The following is a 12,634-nucleotide window of genomic DNA, read 5'->3' on the forward strand; positions in this document are numbered from 1 at the left end:
TACTACTTGTAGGCACTGTAGCTCTACGTCTTCAGTCTCATCATCTACATCCTCAGAAGGGGGCCGTAACTGTTTTCCTATTGAGGAAACGGATGTGCTAATTAAAATGCTTAGAACCACCATGGGGTTGACAGATACTCGTACTAAAAAAAACGCACAAGACCTCATGTTTGGGGGCCTTGAACAAAAGAAGCGTAGGGTATTCCCGTTAAATGAGAAAATACAGGCGCTAATAAAGAAAGAGTGGAAAAGGCCAGATAAAAAAGTCCTTTTAACCCCTAAGAGGAAATATCCATTTGATGATCCAGCCTGTTCCTCGTGGGGTAAAGCGCCAAAGTTGGACGTCGCTATTGCGAAAGCATCGAAAAAATTTGCTCTACCCTTTGAAGACATGGGAACCCTTAGAGACCCCATGGATAAAAGAGCTGACGTGTTCTTAAAAGGATGCTGGGAGGCAGCTTGCTGAGGATTAAAACCTGGGATAGCTGCCACATGCACGCAAAAGAGCCTTAATGGTGTGGCTGGATCACCTGGACACCCAATTAAAAAATAAAACCCCAAGGGAGTCCATATTAGATTCCGTGTCAGTCATGAGAGGAGCTGCAGCATATTTGGCGGATGCCTCCATAGATTCGGTCAGGCTAACTGCGAGATCAGCTTTTTCCAATGCAGCCAGAAGAGCACTATGGCTGAAATGCTGGCCGGGTGATTTACAAACAAAAGCAAAATTGTGTTCCATACCGTGTGAAGGGGAATTTTTGTTTGGACCTACACTTGATGATATACTTGAAAAAGCCGTAGACAGGAAAAAAGCTTTCCCAGGATTTCCCAACCAATCCTATAGGCGGCCCTTTCAAGGGAAGAAATTTATGCGAAGACGTCCGCCAAAGAATCAAAAAGATGGATGGGAAGATAAAAAATTCAAAGGCAGAGGCTTCATGTTCAACAAGCCAGATAATAAGAAACAGCCCCAATGAAGGTGCGCCCCAGGTAGGAGGGAGACTGACATACTTCCTCCAAGCCTGGGAAAAAATATCAGGGAGCAACTGGACTTTGAACATAATAAAGAAGGGCTTGAGGCTGAAATTTCATACAAGGCCACACCATCAATTCGTTATAACTCCGCAAAGGAAGTCCGAGATCGAACAGCTGAGCATCCAGGAAGAAGTCCTCAATCTCCTAACAAAGAATGTCCTCCAGGAAGTCCCACAACAAGAGGAAGTAACAGGTTTTTACTCCCATCTCTTTCCGAAGCCGGATGGGAGTTTCAGAATGATAATAAACCTGAAAAAATTGAACAAATACCTAGTGACAGAAAGTCACAGGGTCCGTCGGTATAAAGGTCTAGGATGTCCTGGGTGACCTGTGAAGATGAAGTTCAGTGAGCGTGCGAGTCCTGGCGACGCGGTGTCCAGGACATCCTAGACCTTTATACCGACGGACCCTGTGAGCCTGCACACACTAACTCTCTGATTAACAGCACTGGCAGACTCTCACTGCCTCATTTTCTACAGCTCCCACAGGCAGCACGTTGACTGAAGAAGGCCAATACAGGCCGAAACGTTTCTTGCTTAATAAATCCTAAGAGATTCGCCATAAGTTGAGTGCCGGGTTTATTTTATATAGATATATGGTGTGGGATCCTACCCGGGCACCCTCACGGGATAGTGCATACGGTTTCTTTTCTTACTACTAATGCTTTAGTCACGCGGTGCGCAAAAAAAAAAAAAAAAAAATGAATACATATGTATAATGTTTTTATGTATGGAAATAACCAAATTAAATTACAGCTGAAGTCCTGTTAAGGCTCTGTAAACCAACTGGGGTGGAGAAGAGGTCCCGCCTTTTTAACCTGTGGGTTTCCTGTCCCTGAGGGCGGATCCCTCTCTCTCCGTGGTGCCGTCATGGGATCAGAGAAATACCGTTATCGGTGAGTACGATATTCTGACAAAATTTACAAAACCATTTTTTTGGGGATCATCTCACATTTGAAGTGAATTTGAGGGGTCTATATGATAGAAAATACCAAAAAGTTAAACAATTGTAAAAAAAAATGCACCACTGAAGGTGCTCAAAATCACATTCAAGAAGTTTATTAACCCTTCAGGTGCCTCACAGGAATTTGTGGAATGTAGAAAAAAAAAGAACATTTAACTTTTTTTTCCTCAAAAAATTTGCTTTAGACCTAAATTACAGCTCTGGCAAAAGTTATTTTAGTCTATAAACTACTGACAACATGTCTCAAAATTTCCAAGCAGTACATTTTGGGTTTTTTTCTGAAAAGGAGAAATGGTCAAAAGTTAAAAAAAACAGTGCTTTCAGACCTCAAATAATGCAAAGAGAACAAGTTCATAATCATTTAGAAACAACAATACTAATGTTTTAACTCAGGAAGAGTTCAGAAATGATTATTTTGTGGAATAACCATGATTTTTAATCACAGCTTTCATGCGTCTTGGCATGCTTTCCACCAGTCTTTCACACTGTTTCTGGTGCAAAAAATTAAGCCTTAAGTTCTTTGTTTGATGGCTTGTGACTATCCATCATCCTCTTGTTGATTACTTTCCAGAGGTTTTCAATGGGGTTCAGGTCTGGAGATTGGGTTGCCCATGACAGGGTTTTGATGTGTGGTCTCTTAATTTTTTCCAGAGCTTTATTTTTATTTTCTCAAGGGTAACAGGAAAAATGGACCTCAAAGTTTAATGAGCAATTGCTCCTGAGCATGCTGATACCCCATATGTGGGGGAAAACACTGTTTGGGCACACGGCAGAGCTCAGATGGGAAGGAGAGCCATTTGACGTATGAAATGCAAAATTTGCTGGAATAATTAGTGGACACCATGTCGCATTTGGAGAGACCCTAATGTGCCTATAAAAGTGAAAATCCCCCACAATAGACACAATTTTTAAAACTAGACCCCTCATGGAACTGATCTAGATGTGTGATGAGCACATTGAACCCTCAGGTTCTTAACAGAAGTTTATAACAATGAGTCGTGAAAATAAAAAAACACATTTTCCCTAGAAATATGTTTTAACCCCAAATTTTGCATTTTCATAGAGGTAACAGGAGAATTTGCATTGTACAATTTGTTGTGCAATTTCTCCTGAGTACACCGATACCATATGATGGAGAAAACTGTTTGGGCGCATGACAGGGTTCAGAAGGGAAGGATCGTCATTTGACTTTTTGAATGTAAAATTTCCTGGAACCTTTAGCGGATGCCATGTCCCATGTGGAGAGCCCCTGATGTGCCTAAACAGTGGAAACCCCCACAAGTGACCACATTTTGGAAAGTAGATCCCGCAAGGAATGTATATAGCTGTTTAATGAGCACCTTAAACCCCCAGGTAATTCACAGAAGTGTATAATGTTGAGCTGTGAAAATAAGAAAATCACATTTCCCCCACAGGTGTAACAGGAGAAATTGCACCATTCAATTTGTTGTGCAATTTCTCCTGAGTACACTGATACCCCATATGTGAAGGAATGCTACTTTTGAGGCACAGTGCAAAGCTCAGAAGAAAAGAGGCGCCATGTTGGAGTTCAGATTTTGCTGGACTAGCTTGAGGGTGCCATGTCATATTGGCAGAGCCCCTAAGGTGCCGGAGCAACAGAAACCCCCCATATGTGAACTAATTTTACAAACTACTCTCCCCATGGATCATGGTCACCACCACGTGGGAAGACCAACCAACGCAACCATGATTAAGGCTCTTAGCTGAAACGCATTGGTTGTTCATCCCAGGCTGTGGTGACCAGGATCCATGTCTTTTTTTAATGTACTATTGTTCCGAATTAAAATTTTTCATTTTTTATAAAAAGATTACTTTCCTTTTTGATTTCATCACTGAGGTTCTTTTCCCCCACCTTTTTCTATTTGCTGACATCCAAGACTGAGACGGCTCTGGGTGATGTTACTTCATCCAGCAAGGTGCTGCAACAGATGGTGAGCTGTCATTTTTCCCCATTATTTTCTCTTTATAGCTTATTCAGGTCACAGGGACATATAGATACGTCTCAGGTGGGAAAGGGGTTAAAGAAAATCCGTCTATAGGGTTATGCATACTAAATTAAAGGTATGCCCATATTGATGCTGTTATACTGATTCAATGACGAGCCAAGATCTCAATCTGTGCATGCACCACTACCAGCGCCATATTGCTAAAGACAGTCACAGGTCATCCTGTGCATGTGCCGTTACTGGCACCATTTTATTGAAGTCCACTGGGAGATCCATTTGTGCAAGCACCACTCTCGGTACAAAATTTATATAAGGAAGAGGATAAAAACATCAGAGGCAGCAGAAAGGCCGTGGCAGAGCTGAAGACCCAACCCATGGTACTTCCCCACAGTCCCACACAGATGCATGGAGACCAAAACTTCTAATGATTTAAAAACAACCAGGCTGTGGATTTCTTCACTTAATGTATGTATTAAATAAGTATACCAGTGCCATTATGTGCTTACCTTTAGTTTAATATGCATAACTATGACAGCAGATTCTCTTTATTGTTTAGACTAGTCAAGTCAAGTTTTTGGGATCAAATAACTAAAAATAGGCATGTGCACATGTATTTATCATTTTTGCTATGAAGCTCCTAAAAATTTCTAGTGCAAGCAATTACCTTCATACGTCACATGCTTAGTGAAAGGATGTCCACCTGTGTGCAGTCTAAGTGTCACATGGTCTGTCAGTATTTACACACCTTTTCTGAAAGGCCACAAAGGCTGCAGCACCATTACATAAGAGACACCACTAACCAAACAACACCATGAAGACCAAGGAGATCTCCATACAAAGTCAGGGACAAAGTTGTTGAGAAGTACAAATGAGGATTGGGTTGTAAAAACAAATTTCAATCTTTGATGATCCCCCAGAGTACCATCAAATCCATTATCATCAAATGGAAAGAATATGTTATCAAAACAAACCTGCCACGAGAGGACCGCCCATCAAAACTCTCAGCCCAGGCAAGGAGAGCATTAATAAGAGAGGCAGCACAGAAACCAAATGTAATTATGAAGGAGTTGCATAGTCTCCCAAGCAGAAACTGGAGTATCTGTCCAAACGAACACAAGAAGGTGTACACTCCATAGAGGTTACCTTTATGTTAGAGTGGGCAGAAAAAAGCTTTTACTTACACACAAAAATTGTAATGCTCTATTTGAGTGTGCAAAAGACATGTGGGATACTCTCCAAATGTATGGCGGAAGGTGCTATGTCTGGCGCCAAACCAATATAGTTCATCACTCCAAGAACACCATCCCCACAGTGAAACATGGTGGTGGTAGCATCATGTTGTGGGGATATTTTTCAACAGCAGGGACAGGGAAAATGGTCCTAGTCAAGCGGAAGATGGATGGTTAGAAATACAGGGATATTCATGAGCAAAACATGTTTCATTCTGTCAGTGATTTGAGACTAGGACAGATATTCACCTTCCAACAAGTGGTTTAAGGGGAAATGTGTAAATGTTTTGGAGTGGCCCAGTCAAAGCACAGACCTTGTCGCGGTTGATGGGCTCACATGAATTGGCCAATTTATGCGCTAAGAACCTTCACTTTTGTAAGTAATTTAAAAAAAATGTTATTACTTTTTATTACAGTTTACTCAGCAATTATGATAGATTTTGTGTTTGCATATATATTGGTCTCTACAGAGTGCTGCTGCATTCCTCCTTTTTGCAAGTTATGTAGTCATTGCAGCAGGCACCTGTTCACATTATTGGAGGTGCTGATCAGGCTTTTTGTTCTATGCAGTTTGCCATTGGAGGTTGTGACTGCCTCCTTTCTGACTGTGCACCCCACCCATCAGCCTTAGGATGTTTTTAATCAGCTCTGGTTCCTATCAGTCCACTTAAATGTGTAGGTTTGTAACCCAGGAGAGGCATGCTTATCCATTCACACTGTAGGCTTATAGCCCAAGAGAGGCATGTTTTAGATAATAGGTCCCATCAGAGAAGTGTCACTTTGTCACGCTTGATGGGCTCACATGAATATTTATGTACTAAGAACCTTCACATAATTTTTTTTTACTTTTATTAGAGTTTACACAGCAATTATGATAGATTTTGTGTTTGCATATACAGCTCTGGAAAAATTAAGAGACCATCACATCAAAACCCTGTCATGCGCAGTCCAATCTCCAGACCTGAGCCCCATTGAAAACCTCTGGAAAGTAATCAACAAGAGGATGATGGATAGTCACAAGCCATCAAACAAATAACTGCTTAAATTTTTGTGCCAGGAGCAGTGGTGGAAAGCATGCCAAGACGCATAAAAGTGTCTGGTTATTCCACAAAATATTGATTTCTGAACTCTTCCTGAGTTAAAACATTAGTATTGTTGTTTATAAATGATTATGATCTTGTTTTCTTTGCATTATTTGAGGTCTGAAAGCACTGGTTTTTTTATTTTGACCATTTTTGTTTGTCAGAAAAAAAACCAAAATATCTTGCTTGGAAATTCGGAGACATGTTGTTAAAAGTTTATAGAATAAATGAACATGAACAATTTATATTTTACTCAAAAATATACCTATAAAGAAAGAAATCAGACAAACGAACATTTTTCAGTGGTCTCTTAATTTTTGCCAGAGCTGTATATTGGTCTCTACAGAGTGCTGCTGTGTTCCTCCTTTTTGAAAGCCCAGACCTTATTTCAACTTAGAATCTGTGGTCAGACTTGAAGATAACTGTTCACCAGACGAAACCATCTAACTCGAAGGAGCAGGAGCAGTTTTGCCTTGAGGAATGATCAAAAATCCCAGTGGCAAGATGTGGAAAGCTCATAGAGACTTATCCAAAGCGATTTGCAGCTGTAATTTCTGCAAAAGGAGGCTCTACAAAGTACTGACTTTTGGGGGGGTGAATAGTTATGCTCACTGAAGTATTCAGTTATTTTGTGTTATTTGTTGTTTACTTCACAATAAAAAGAAAACCAAATGTTCACAGTTACAGACATGTTCTTTACATGAACTGATGCAAACCCTAAAAACAACAGTGAAATTCCAGATTATAAGGTAGCAAAACACGAAAAATGCTAAGGGGGTGAATACTTTTACAAGCCACTGTATAAATTGTGGCATTATGCTTCAAAAATATCATAACTATTTGCAATAGACAGAGTCAAACTAACTACTGTATATATATTATATTGGCTATTCAGATTATTTTTTTCACATCTGTTTAGATGCATCAAATGATGAGCTAGACCAGTCTAAGTGACAGCAATATGGAAATGGTTATAATATGTCAAATTCCTAATTAATTTAAGCATCAATCAGAAGAGCATTATTAGTGACCAGTCATCATTAGGGTTATTGATTTCTCATGTCAGCATTGTTTGCTTACAGAATTATTGTCGATCATTTATTATTTGTACACAAACAATGTTAATACAGATGATCAATACTCTTGATGGAACTGAGGACGCGTGATAATCATTTGTGTGAATTCTAGAGGTTAATGAGCATTTACTATCAATATTATCATCTGAAATGCAATTTTTGAACTTTTAGCCTTTTGGTCTGGTTTGGAGGGGATGTAAATTAGTGACTGCATTGGCTTTAGTTCATGTGCTGCAATCTTTTATTTAGGGTTCACTATTTTTTATGTTGATTGCTTTGAATGGATCATTAATTATCTCCACATTCAGGTTTACATCTCTCATTATTTCTTGCTGGAAACACAATGCATTAAATGGAATATTAATGCAAGAAATAGCAATAGCATAGAATAAACAGGAGATTGGTCCATACCTTATTGTCAACTCACTGAATATTTTTGTAAACTAAAGCAATTAGGCATAGCTTCAATGGATAAAGCTTTTTACCACCCAGCTAAAAAAAATGCAGGATTAAAGAAACATATTCATTTGTTTTTGTAAATCTTCAGCAGTGGATAGTTCATTGGGCCCAGCTTTATACAAAGACATGCACAAAATCTCCAACAAAAAACTACCTAATTTAACATTAATTTGGAGCCAATCATTTGATAGTATGGTGTCTTTTGGAGGAAATTCACAAATAACATAGAACTTCTTAATTAAATTACTTGTGTTCCCAATTACATGAAATTTGTGGAAACTGATAAAATGGACATGTACAGCATGCATTGTATGTAAATTGATTGTGGATTTATACAGAGGCGTAACTTGAAGCACATAGCCCCAAGTGATATCTGTAACAATGTGCCCCACTAACTATGTGTCACTTATGTGCAAAAGCGTGACTGCTATCTACTTTGGACTCCCATAGCCACACTCCTGAACCAGATTCCCAAATCTGATTCTATGTGTACCACCATAATCAAAGTTGCTAAAGGTACCTTCACACGAAATGACATCGCTAGCGATCCGTGACGTTGCAGCGTCCTGGCTAGCGATATCGTTTCGTTTGACACGCAGCAGCGATCAGGATCCTGCTGTGATGTCGCTGGTCGCTGAATAAAGTCCAGAACTTTATTTGGTCGTCCGATCGCTGTGTATCGTTGTGTTTGAAAGCAAAAGCAACGATACCAGCGATGTTTTACGCTGGTAACCAGGGTAAACATCGGGTTACCAAGCGCAGGGCCGCGCTTAGTAACCCGATGTTTACCCTGGTTACCAGTGTAAAAGTAAAAAAAACAAACAGTACATGCTCACCTGCGCGTCCTCCAGCGTCTGCTTCCTGACACTTACTGAGCGCCGGCCCTAAAGTGAAAGTGAAAGCACAGCGGTGACGTCACCGCTGTGCTGTTAGGGCCGGAGCTCAGTCAGTGTCAGGAAGCAGACGCTGGGGGACGCGCAGGTGAGCATGTACTGTTTGTTTTTTTACTTTTACGCTGGTAACCAGGGTAAACATTGGGTTACTAAGCGCGGCCCTGCGCTTAGCAACCCGATGTTTACCCTGGTTACCCGGGGACCTCGGCATCGTTGGTCGCTGGAGAGCGGTCTGTGTGACAGCTCTCCAGCGATCAAACAGCGACGCTGCAGCGATCGGCATCGTTGTCGCTATCGCTGCAGCGTCGCTTCGTGTGAAGGTACCTTAAGTCACAAACTTCAATCCTCAGTTATCTGATCCATTTTGGAATAAGTGCATATAAAAAAAAGTTATTTTCAAAACTAAAGGTTCCAAGATTATGACCTGATTGTGGTGGGTCCCACTTAAGATCTGCTACCTGTTCCTGGTCTCCTGTCCGCCTACAGTTCTCCAACCTCTGCTACTTGCTTCCCAGTCTGCAGTACCTCTGCTACCTTTTTCTCGTGAGGCTCATCTGAGTTTTGCAATGACGCCCGTGGCTCATGTGCCCATCTGAGCCTGGGGCTTTGAGGATCCAGCTCATCAGGTGAACCTAACATCAACTGTGACTCATTCATCCTAGATCCATTGCGAGTCCGCTCATCTCCCCTCTCTGCCCTTCTGTGCATTGGGTTACTATGGTAACTTGACATGGAGCCATTTACATAATTTTGCTGCTTGCTGGCGTCTGCTTGCTGCCTGAGTATTCGGGTAGTGGCTTATGCTGCTACAATGTACTTTATAAGGCTTTTTTCAGACATTCGTGTTGTATTTGTTTTTTTTCATGGATACAAAACGTACCCATTATAACCTATGATGCTGTTCATATGTCCGTATTTTTCATCGACCTTGTGTCTGTGCAAAACACATGGAGATATGTCCATTTTTTTCTGGCAGAATGAATGAAAAGGGCCAGTTCAAGTCTATGGGTCCATGAACAACACATGAAGCACTTGGATAGCATCCGTGTGTCCTCCGTGTTCTGTCCATGTTTAACATTGTAAAGTATAGGAGAAGCTTTGCTATTTATTTATTTATCCATCCATCTAAAACACTGATGACACATTGATGGTAAAAATGGATACACTGATGACAAACTGATACACAACACCGATATCACCAGTACCATTTTGTCACATACTGTAAGTGTGAAAAGGCGCATTCACAAGGTGCTACTACAAGGTGGCCATCTAGATGCCTCCTCTATTCCTAACTGCCAGTTCTCATATCCAATTTTACTGATTCTCTTTGTTCCAGCTCCATGGTACCTACACTTCCAGCCCATGGTGCCCACACTGACCTACAGTGTGCCTATAACACTGTTTTCTTATGTCTTTGACCAGTTATAAACTGAAGTCATGTTGTGTGAAGTGTCTGGGAAATCTCCCAGGAATATATGTCATATGTCTCCCATTCCCCAGGCCCCTATTCACCTTACAGAGACTATAAGACTGTTGTCAGTATACTTTTTCAGCTACATGTGCACTTTGCTGTGTGATTCAATCTTGCAGAAAACAATAGTGCAGAATTCTTTTTTTGTAGCATTGTAGCCTATTGATGATATACAACACTATATAGCTAATTAGCATCTTTTGGAGTTATACAACTGAAGCTAAGACCTCAGTTACAGCACCTAATAGATGGAATTTTAATTTTGCAAGGTGATACCTCTTTTTGTATTCATGACTGAAGATCTGGACATGTTTTGCATTTCGCAAGTCAGAGAAGATTGACAGGTCTTTAAAAATCAATATATATATCCCTTTAATGCATTTGTTTAAAGATGATGCAGCTGTCATCCTTTCGCACTGGTGACACATTTATGTGACTTGTAACTAGAATGTTCACATTATGCTGTTATGCACGCAGTACCTGTCATAGCCACGCACAACTTCTGCTTCTGCCGACATGTCATTAAGTTGCCCTATAGGTGAGGTCCAGAGCAGAAATGAGTGTGAATACATTTTGAACTCTATATATTAGAATTTCTGGTAAATTACAACGTATAGTATTGATGCATATGATTATTTTCTGGTCATTGTATATAAAAATACATCATATTATCATGTAGAAAGAAAAGCTTTTACTTGTTGGGAAGTGATCCAAATTTGTTTCTGGAAATGCCACCAGTTTTGCTACTAGTGAATACAGTATCCAGGTTGTAGTAAATGTACAGTCCGAACCCAAGTGCACGTAGTATTTTACAGCATGATAGAAACACACAGGGTAATCTTGAAGTGGGCCCTAAAGATCTTGGCGATTGTATTATTTTTACTTTGCTCGACAAGATGTTGATTTATCTAGAAGAGTTTGAGGTCTTTCAGGTTCCTTTGCGAGCTGCATTCAATTGAAGTCCCATCTGGCACTGAAGTGCCATAGAAAAAAATTGTAGGTATAATTGACACAGTAAACCTGTCAAATACATAGAAGGTCATGGGAAATATCAGCAATGATATAAAAGGCTAGTTGTGCTTGACTTTAAGTCATGTGCACTGGGACAGAATGTGTAGTACTTAATGGAAGAGAGATCATAATATCCAGGTATAAAATACACCAATATCTACAAAAGGCTACATTCTGATATTGTGCACCCTGGGCATACGCAGAACAGCACATCTTATTTATTGAGAAGTAAACAAGGTAGTAAAACCTAAGAAGTTCTTCAGGTTAAATCTATTCTATTGAAATCTATGTATGGCTAAGGTTGGGGTACATACTTTGCATACATTATATTTTTCCTGATAAATCTCCAATGAATGCCATTAGGTGAAAACTGCTACCCTTTCCTCTTCAAACAAGCATCCATAAAGCCTACATATAAGGTGTACACTTACAGAGAGTTTTGGAAGTAAATTATATTGTAATATTGGGTCACCCACCTATTTTGTGCTCTTGTCTTTGCCTGTAAGTGTTGTCTGCTGAATTTACAGGGTACTCATCTTTTTTATATACCATATTTTTGGATTATAAGATGCACTTTTTTCCACAAAATTTTTGGGGAAAATGGGGGTGCGTCTTATAATTTGAATATACATTACCGGCTGTGGTGGAGCAGGGTCGCTGCTGGAGGAGGCAAGAGTGGTGCGTTGCCGCAGGCTGGGATGAAGGGGTGCTTGGTGGTGTGACACTGCGGGTGTTCGCTGGTGCAGGGGCCCCTCATTTCCATTGTTTACATTGCGGTGGACTCCGGGAAAATGGCTGCCAGGGGCAGTGCATGCACAGATGGAGATTTTGACTACAAGATCTCGGGAGATGAGATCTCAGTGCCAAGATCTCCATCTGCGCATGCGCCGCCCCCGGCAGCCACTTTCCTGGAGTCCACCGCAAAGTAAACCATGGAAGTACGGGGGCTCCGGGCTTTCACAAAATGTTGGCGGAGCCCCCGCACCACCGAACACCCGCAGTGTCACACATCTGAATACCCCTTTCTCCCAGTCTGGGATCCACAGCATCGCCCCACTCCTGCCTCCACCAGCAGTAACACTGGGACCCCGCTTCACCGCAGCCACTGTCCCCGGTAAGCAAAAAGACACATGGATTGTAAGAAGCACCACCGCTTTATTAAAAAAAAAAAATTTTTACTATGTTTTTCTCCTCTAAATTTGGGGTGCGTCTTATAATCCGGTGCATCTCATAAACCGCAAAATACGGTATGTGAACAAATATTCATGTTTTTTAACATTCTGATATGTATAATTTTAACATGAATTAATAAAAGTCTACTGCTCTCTACTGTATTTTGTCCTAATAGTTTACTTTTTGGCGTTAGTATAGGTTTATACGTACTTAAAGGGTAATCCAGCCCTGCCCACTTCTGCCTCATGAGTGGGGCCAGGCAACAAGTCTACAGA

The sequence above is a fragment of the Ranitomeya variabilis genome, chromosome 6, assembly GCF_051348905.1.
Source record: "Ranitomeya variabilis isolate aRanVar5 chromosome 6, aRanVar5.hap1, whole genome shotgun sequence".
Classification (NCBI taxonomy): Eukaryota; Metazoa; Chordata; class Amphibia; order Anura; family Dendrobatidae; genus Ranitomeya; species Ranitomeya variabilis.